This window comes from Physella acuta, unplaced genomic scaffold (assembly GCF_028476545.2).
Source record: "Physella acuta isolate Inbredline_101_S28 unplaced genomic scaffold, ASM2847654v3 ptg002174l, whole genome shotgun sequence".
NCBI classification, from domain to species: Eukaryota; Metazoa; Mollusca; class Gastropoda; family Physidae; genus Physella; species Physella acuta.
In genome coordinates this window covers 36,299-45,791 of record NW_026733675.1, presented here as the reverse complement: position 1 = coordinate 45,791, position 9,493 = coordinate 36,299, and the positions used below count along the sequence as shown (strand labels likewise).

Below are 9,493 nucleotides of genomic sequence, written 5' to 3'. Positions count from 1 at the left end.
CTTCATTAAATGGAATTATCATGTTTCTCTATATATTTTGCTAAGTTTTGCCTTGGGGGCGCCAAAGTGGGTTGGAAAAACAAATTACAAATAGTTTGAGGGGGGGTGGGGTGAAAATCGAAACTTTGAATGGGGGTGTATACATCGAAAATTTGCTCCCGAGGGGGCGCCAAATTGAAAGTTTGTTCCGGGCGCCGGGAAGGGTCGCTACGCCTCTCGTGCGTGTGTGTGTGTGAGTAAGAGAGAGAGAGAGAGAGAGTAATCCCAGGAGGAAATTATATTTTTCATCGATTAAAAGTACAGATTAATTTTTGTTTCAACATGTACTTTTTATAGATACAAGAGTTTATATATATATATATATATATATATATATATATATATATATATATATATATATATATATATATATATATATATATATATATATATATATATATATATATATATATATATATATATATATATATACATATTTATATATATATACATATATATATATATATATTATATATATATATATATATATCTATATATATATATATATATATATATATATATATATACTATATATATATATATATATATATAAGCACCATTTGCATTTAGTTCTGAAAGCTTCAACATGCATTACAATGAAATAACCACTTTACTTACAGAAACGTTCCCAGTTTTGATCCTGACACCGTTGTGGCAAGAGCCAAAGAAAGACTGGGTGATAGCCCATACAACATTCTAATGTATAACTGTGAGCATTTCGTCAATTCTGTTAAGTATGGCCAAAAGATAAGTGTTCAGGTAAACTATATAGTATATAAGCGTTTTAGACATTAAATCACATGAAAATAAAGTTGAAGGCATGCGAAGTGGGCTTTAAAAATTCTGTCTAACTGGAAAATTAGAGCCATCTCAATAATCGACTTTAAAGTGACCGAAAACTGACCTAGACTGACCGATGCCTTATAAAAACTATACATTTTTATAGTGCTTGTTATTAAAACGTTTTTAAATGATTTTTAAAAAATTTAATAAAAGATAGAGTATCACTTATGAAACTAGATACTATATAAAAGTTTGAGCAATTTGTTCGGGGGGGGGGGGGGGGGAGGGGGGAGACGGAAGCATAGTCAGTGTTTTGTTTTACGATATTATTATAAATTTATAATATCTAAACTTTAATATTTAACATTTAATTCTATGCTATAATTAATGGATGCATCACCGTTTAAGGAATTTAAAAAAAAACTGGACATATAATATAACACAAAATTATTTAATTTAGCCGACCCACAAACTTGAAAGATTATGTAACATTTATATGAAATTATAATTCGCGATATACGAAAGGGTCAAGGACGTTACCCGTATAGCCTACATTTTGGGAATAGCTGTTGTTCGATATTTTTATAAGAAGCCGGAATTTTATAAAAGGACTAGGCAATGCTTAAAGGGGTCGTCAATAAATGACGTCACACTCGTAGGGGGTAAGTGACGGTGTGTGATGAGGGGGGGGGGGATTCAGATGGCGTGACGTCACACTTTTGAATTATTTAAAAAAAATATTAGAAAACGCGTTTCAGCCGTTATTTCGCGTTTTAGAAAACGGTTTTAAATAAATTGTAATAGGAATTGATTAAAATACTCGATGTTAACAGAGTTTTTGGAAAAATATCGATGTTTTAAGAAAAATTCAACTGCAATTTTGAAAGGTGTTTTACGCTGAGGTGTGACGTCGTTTTAGGGGGGGGGGGGTCTGGCTTTTTGTGACGATGTGAGACGGGTGGGAAAGGGGGGGGGGGAATCGACCAAAAAAGCGTGACGTCATTTATGGATGTCCCCGAATTTGCCTGACAGAGTATCAAATTAAATCGTACTAGACAGATTATTTCGATTCTTAATCGGACTTCGACCGGTTCGTCCGCGCCATCGAGCGTATTGGCTGGCCAATAGGGCTGGTAAGTAGGTCACCGACCAGTTCTACGGCTCAATAAAACCTGCAAGAGCTATAGAACTGGTTGGTGACCTACTTACCAGCCCTATATCACCTCACATTGCTGAGTCAATGTAAGGGGATATTGACCCTTTCAAGAATTGGCCGAATTCGGGCTTGGGCAGTAACCTAATTAAATATATATAATTAATAGCATGAAAAAATTATGTAATAACTAACACATCTTTATGAATTTGGTTCAATAATTGGTTGTTTTTTTTTTTTTTGCAGGTAGAGTATCTCTTAAGAGCTTACAAGGGAACGATTCTATTTTTTAAAGTTTTTGGAAGTATGATGATAGGCAAACAATCATATTTGTTTTAAAATGTTCTGTTTAATGCCTCAACATAGGGTTTTATATTTAAACTAAAATATTATTAATATTTAGCTTTCACAAAAACTCTGTATTTTTAAAATGTATTGGGTTATTAGATTACTCCAATACTTCGCAGATTGTAATTAAAATCAATGTATTTTTAAAATTTACAGTTAAACAAATTCTTTGTGTGATTAAAAACAAATTAGATTGCAAGGAGTCAGAAAAAAAAAATCATTACAATCTATAATAAGTATATATATTTAGAAATATATTTGCATTTTTGTAGAATTGTTAAAACTAGGACTACTGTCAGTGGTAAATAAATGATAACTGCGGAGGCGTAGCGAGGGCAGGGGAGGGGCGTACCGGGTGACACCATTTAGGGGGGTGACACCTAGGCATAACATTGCAAACTGTACAGAAGAAAAATGCTTTTTTTCCAGTTCCATTAAGGATTTATTAAAGTTATATAGTCTTTTAAGTACAAATCGGCAATTAATACACGAGGTTGGGGTTACACCATGACGTAAACGTGCAAACTATAGAGGAAAAAAATGCTACATCCAATTGTATTATTAACAGACTAAACATCGTTACTATTAAGTCTGTGGTGATTAAAGCTGATCGTCGCCAGTGGATAACTGCACCGTAAAATCCTGACAATAATTAGTAAATCATTGCAATTAAAGGCGATTGATATGTATATTTAACTGCCACGTGGTATTACATTAAAACATTTCATCTAGAGATTATGTAGTATTAATTTTTTTTAAAATTTATATAAATTATAATTACGTAAAGCGTGGAGATGTGTAAAATCATAGATGATAATATTTTCTTTAACACTCCATATTTTATTTGTTATTATTAAATTATGTTTTAAAACATACAATTGTGGCAGCTACCTCTATTCATTTTTGGAAATTTGTCCAAGTTGTTAAACTTTTTTTCTGGAGTCACTGTTTTAGAAAAAATAATTTGTTTTATTCTTACATTTTCCAAGACCATTGTTGTAAACACTCCGACTCACGAGTATAGGGGTGGGGATCAGAGGCGTTGCGACCCTTCCCGGCGCCCGGGGACAAACTTTTCGATTTGCACCCCCCCCCCTCGAGATTTCGATTTGCACCCCCCCTCAAACTTCCGATTTGCACCCCCCCCCTCGAGATTTTCATTTGCACCCCCCCCCTCAAACTTTCAATTTGCGCCCCCGTCAACCTTTCAACTTATTTTTCCAACCCATTTTGGCGCCCCCTAAGCTCGGCGCCCGGGGACATATGTCCCCCCCCCCTCGCTACGCTACTGGTGGGGGATGGAGGGAAAATTGTTGTTGTTTAAATGCGGTCTTTTTGTTTATAACAATTTTGCAGCTGATTTCAATTTACTTTTCTGTTTTAAATTATGTTTATATTATTAATTTATTATAAGAGTGATCTTGACTTTGTAGTTTGTTGTGAAAGTAATATCATTGCCGTGCTGTCAAATGACGGTGTGATATCAAGTTCTGCTATATCTTTAAAGTTATTTAAAACTCAACATTTTTCAATGTAAAAACGATGATAATTTCTTACGTATACATAAAAACATATATGTTGTCCACTAAACTTGCGTTTGAGAGAAGCCCATTACAAAAGCGTTAATCCAAAACTTTAAACTCATCACAAAAAATTATTGTAGATACTTTCAGACGAAAGTAATAATACATTTTTTTAAAGAAATTAGCTCGTAACTATGAAGGTATGCCTTAATTAGTTATGTGTAAATAGCCAACTTATAACTATGTGGTTAAGTTAAAACAGTTGCTAACAGCAATAAAACTGTTTCTTTGACCTTTTTTTACTTTAACAACTAGCGTCATGGTGTATGCTACGTAAAGTGGGCCAGATGATGTGTAGACAGAAGCGTAGCGACCCTTCCCGGCGTCTGGGGACAAACTTTTCGATTTGCACCCCCCCCCCTCAATATTTCTATTTGCACCCCTCCCCCCTCGAGATTTCGATTTGCACCCCCCCCCCCCCCTCAAACTTTCGATTTGCACTCCCCTCAACCTTTCAATTTATTTTTCCAACCCATTTTGGCGCCCCCTAAGGACATATGTCCACCCCCCTCGCTACGCTACTGTGTGTAGAGTTTATTTTTAGTGTGGTCAACACTATGCCCAGTCGCCTTTGTTTCCCTAAAGTGAGTCAGGCACCCAACAGACCTCGGTTGAGTCGAAGACATCCTCCTAACTCGATCCTGGGATCCGGACTCGAGACAATAGGGCTAGCAGTTGTAGTTTCTACCCTGCAACCACTCTATGTATGTAACTTGTCTGAAATAGCCACTTAAACTAGTGACAAACACACACATTTTGTGAGTAAGACAGAAATTAATTCGCCGCGTGAAAAATGTGCTGAATAAAAAAACCTCATGTAGCAATTTTCAAAAGCAGGCTGTTTTCACAAGACTCCGTGTCAAGTAATAATTGGCTTACTTAGAAGTACTGTTTAGCTCAAGTCATATGTAATGTTTATGACTTGTAGTGTTGTAGGAATACAATCTTTTAATACGATCCTGAGAACTGCGGCAGCTGTTTCTTTGTTGGTGAACAGTGTTTCTTCCAGACTTTTTTCTCCGGGGGGGCACTTGAAATCTTCGGGGGGGGGGGGGCGGTAAACTTTCTTCGGGGGGGGGGGGGGGCGGACACTGTTAAAAGTATATATTTTCTACATAAATTATATAAATTTCATATCGTTCGGGGGGGGGGGGCGGTAAAAAAATTTCGGGGGGGCTTCGCCCCCCCCGAAGAGATGCCTGGAAGAAACTCTGTTGGTGAATCAGGCACGATCTTATTCAAAACAATTCATTATTCTCCACTATAGATGGTTAAAAACTAATATCCTTTTTAGCCCAATTTCCATACGGACAATTGCGATTATTAACTCGTCATTTCTGGATGTATGAATGGATGGATGGATGTGCGCAGCTTTAAGTCGTATCTCCTCCCCAACGAAGCAATATCGAGGACTAGTTCCAAAAGCAAATATGTTAAGCAAGTTTCAAGGATGATTGTGGGCCAAAAAAATTCCCGGAATTCCTTCCTGGATTTCCCGGAAAAGCCAAAAACCTCGAAAAACATGCTGTTTTTGGCCCCATATCTCGGCAACCAGACCACTTAGCGACTTGAAACATTTACCATCGATTCCTGCCATAATTTAGAACAATATTGCCGAAGAACGTTTTCAAAAATATCCTTTCGTTCGGTCACAAAATTTTTTAAACATATTTTAAACTGAGCATCGTGTAGGCATAGGAAGAACATTTAAACTGAGCATCGTGTTGGCCTAGGATGATATTTACTACTTTTTTAAACTGAGCATCGTGTAAGCCTACTGGTTAAAATAAAACTATTTTCGTTGATATAGGTTAATATAGTTGTCCTTTTTTTAGCGCAAAAAAATATCCTTTCGTTCGGTCACAAAAAAAATAAAAATTGTTATGGATAACATAAGGAAATTGTGCTTAAATTGTCACTAGACTTTTTTATTAACTTGTTTTTTACCTAATTGAATGATTTGTAGTTGGTCATGTGACAATATGATTGAACACGTGATTGGCAAAGCTGACAATGACAAGTTCTGTTTCAGGGCTCACGTCATAAGGTCGTCCCCCCAGTTCATTCAGCTCTAATGGGTACCTGGCATGAATCATAGAGCGACACATTCAGCTGTAATGGGTACTGAACATGGCTGCGTGTCGTTATTCAGTACATCAATCTGATGAGTATCTAAAATTGATGGGGACTGATATTACAGTGAGCCTATTAGGATCAAGATCTAAGTCTCTGTGTGTCTAATTCTCTGTAGGTCTAGGTATCTTTCTAAGCCTAGGTCTTTAAGTTTCTTGGTTTAAATGTCTCAAAGTCTTTAGGACTCTGTATCTTTATGTCTTCTCTGGTCTCTGGACTCTTAGGTCTCCAAGTCTACGTCTAGGTCTAGAATAGGTAGTTCTTTTAAGACATCTATTTATTTTTAACATTGACAATATCCTAATTGGTTTTTCTATTTCACGACAAAAGTCACTTAGCATTGAACTGGAAACTTTCTTGTTAGCAATCGTGTGCTCTACCGTTCGGCCACTGTCCAAGTCTCCAATACACCAAACCCTTGACGTCCCACGTCCACTCAGTGTGGTGCGTGGATTGTCGAGAGCAAAATGGAAAACAGATGTTACTAGTTGCACAAGATTTTAATCTCCGAGATTGGACATCCAGATTAAAATGTAACTTATTGTAGAATAGTCGTTTTGACTATAAGTTAAAAGCATTTAATACCTTATGGGGTATAATTCTCGCTTTAGGTGCGAGAGGTCACGGTTCAAATCCCAGTTGTTTTGGTATTTCACAGAAATCCGCTTAACTAATGGATTTCAAATTTTAAAATCTAACAAATAACATCAAGAGTAACTGGAACTGATTCTTTATTTGATAAAACATTTAATGGCTTTGGTTATTTACTTCTTTTGTTTATAACTCACCACAACCTCGACCTCAACCTTACCACAACGTACACAGCACTACGATACCCCCCCCCCCCACCAAATCCACTAAATTTTCCCATCTGGAACTAGAGCTAACACCGCCTTTTCTCCACGACCCCCCCCCCCCAAACCTCACATTTATAAATGTACCACCACCCAACCCCCATCAACAATTATAAGTAATGCTTTCAACAAAACAATAAAAAACTCCTAAAGAAACTCAATGGGCTCATGCTTTTGATCTTTAAATAAACATACAGTGCTCAGCAGTATGCATACATTTTACAAAACTTGATCTGATGCTGTGAGCTTTAAAATTCTTTTTAAATACTTCAGCGGTAATCCTGCAACATTCGCACAGGACAAATATCGAACGGGAAACATTTGGTAAAGATTATAAAAATCTTACAGATGGGAAAGTATATTCAATTATTTCAAATGATTGTCGAGGCCCGTTGGTCTAGGGGTATGATTTTCGCTTAGGGTGCGAGAGGTCCCGGGTTCAAATCCCGGACGGGCCCCATATTTTTTTTTCTTATACACGCGAGTGGTACCTACATAACTACATGTTATTGTTTTAGAGAAATAATAAAAAATGTATACGATATCCCATTGTTCTAGTCTATCATTTTAAAAATTGAAAATATTGACGCAGTGTAGACAAGAGCTGTTTGACATCTCAGTGGTTTTAATTGTTTCACTCGCTTTTTCACAGAGTTTTAACATGTAAGAGATAATATCGATTGTTTTTCTCAATAGACGGGGAGATTCTAATGTGGGAGTTGGGAAATAAAAGCAGCCCTTTCTCTAACTTTTAAATAAGCATTTGGGTCGTCGGGCTGGTAAAGCTCATGACTGCTATACGGAGAAGTTCGAACCCCGGGGCAGATGAGGCTCGATGGCTGGGGACAACAACTTCTAGAAGAGACAACTCCAAAATCCAACAACCGCTGCCTCATAATTAGGATTTGATGGACAAAGCAAATTAGAGGAAATTTCTTCCAACATTACCATTAAGAAGAAGGAAGAAGGAGATATTCGAAAATCGGACACATATACATATCGTTATAGTATTAAGTTATAGTAACTTATAGATAAGCACCTGACGTAAAAATAAACATCACGTTTATTTTGAAATTATTTTAGCTGCAGTTTTGCATTATAAATATAAAAGTATATGGGGGTGCAAATTGAAAGTTTGAGGGGTGTGCAAATTGAAAGTTTGAGGGGGGGGGGGGGGGTGTGCAAATTGAAAGTTTGAAGGGGGGTGCAAATTGAAAATTGAAAGGTTTTTTTCCGAGGGGGGCGCCAAATTGAAAGTTTGTCCACGGGCGCCGGGAAGGGTCGCTACGCCTCTACTCCTAACTCAAATATATCTTAACTCAGTTTTGACTCGATTTCCATTAATACTAACCTATTTAGTTATTGTATATTGTTAATTCAAGAATATATTTTCTATCTAACTTTTAAATACTTTTAAAACATGGCTGTGTTGCTCACTAATATGAGCCTACATTGAGATGATGATCATAGACCGACCTCACGAATATTATTTTAAGTCAACAATAAATATACATCAACAACATACGCCATTGAATGTTATACACCTGTATAAACCATATAGACATCTGAATTATGTAGTTTAAAATTGTATGTAATATAAAAATAACGGTCTCGTCCAGGATTTGAACCCGGAACCTTTCGCACCCAAAGAGAGAATCAAACCCCTAGACCAACGATCCGTCGTTACTTTAACTAGGGAAGGGATATTTCAAATTCATATCCTTTTAACTAATGGCATAAGACATTTGTCACACCATAATCCGAATCCAAACCACATTTCCCACGTGAGTAACTTTGCAGATTCGTCAGTATTACATTCGGAAATCTGTATTCCATCGGTTATTACCAACATAATTTAACAACCAGCGCTAATGAACCATCCCCCTCCATCATGGATTATAAATTGCTCTACATGTATGTTCTTGTGCGACGGTGTTGTCTGAGTTCACTCAGCTGTGATGGGTACCCGGTTCCCGTTTGAGCTGGGCGAGACTGACACTTCATGTGCCGAGTTCACAACACTTTTTTTTCACACTGACTAAATTCTATAGCCCTCCCCCGTTTTGTTCGGTCCTCTTTGACTATTCCACTTTCAAATTTTACTAGGCCGAATCATTAGTTTATTACACCTGTATATTTTGCTATATACTAGAGATAGAACTATCTTCCACATGTTAATAAGCTTTTTAAGTATAATTCATTAAAAATAACGGGCCCGTCCGGGATTTGAACCCGGGACCTCTCGCACCCAAAGCGAGAATCATACCCCTAGACCAACGAGCCGTTGCAATGTCTGTTAAAATTTTAAGAATTTATAAATTTCAATACCAAAGCTCCAGCTGTGACATTTAATCCGATGTTCAATACTTACACGTGAGTATTAACAATTTTACTGTTAGCTCGATCAGCCAAATCTATACCCTCTTCACCTCAAAGTTTTGCTCTTTCCCCCAAAAATTAATCGTCTCACAGAGTTCAATCCACTCGCACTCAAAGGATTTTTTACACTCGTAGGCCAAGTACTCTATCAAGGAGATCACATCTTCCTGGGTAGACTTAGTGTTAGTAATTGTGCGCTCTACACTAGACCACTGCCAACA

At 36.9% G+C, this 9,493-nt stretch overlaps 2 non-coding genes across 2 annotated transcripts; one reads left to right on the top strand and one right to left on the bottom strand.

Annotated features, from left to right (window-relative positions):
- Positions 1-7,279: 7,279 nt before the first annotated feature.
- On the top strand, positions 7,280-7,351 carry Trnap-agg (transfer RNA proline (anticodon AGG)). The gene has a single exon. It is a non-coding gene; the product is annotated as a tRNA-Pro (tRNA).
- A 1,753-nt stretch (positions 7,352-9,104) lies between these two features.
- Trnap-ugg (transfer RNA proline (anticodon UGG)) lies at positions 9,105-9,176 on the bottom strand. The gene has a single exon. It is a non-coding gene; the product is annotated as a tRNA-Pro (tRNA).
- Positions 9,177-9,493: the final 317 nt, after the last annotated feature.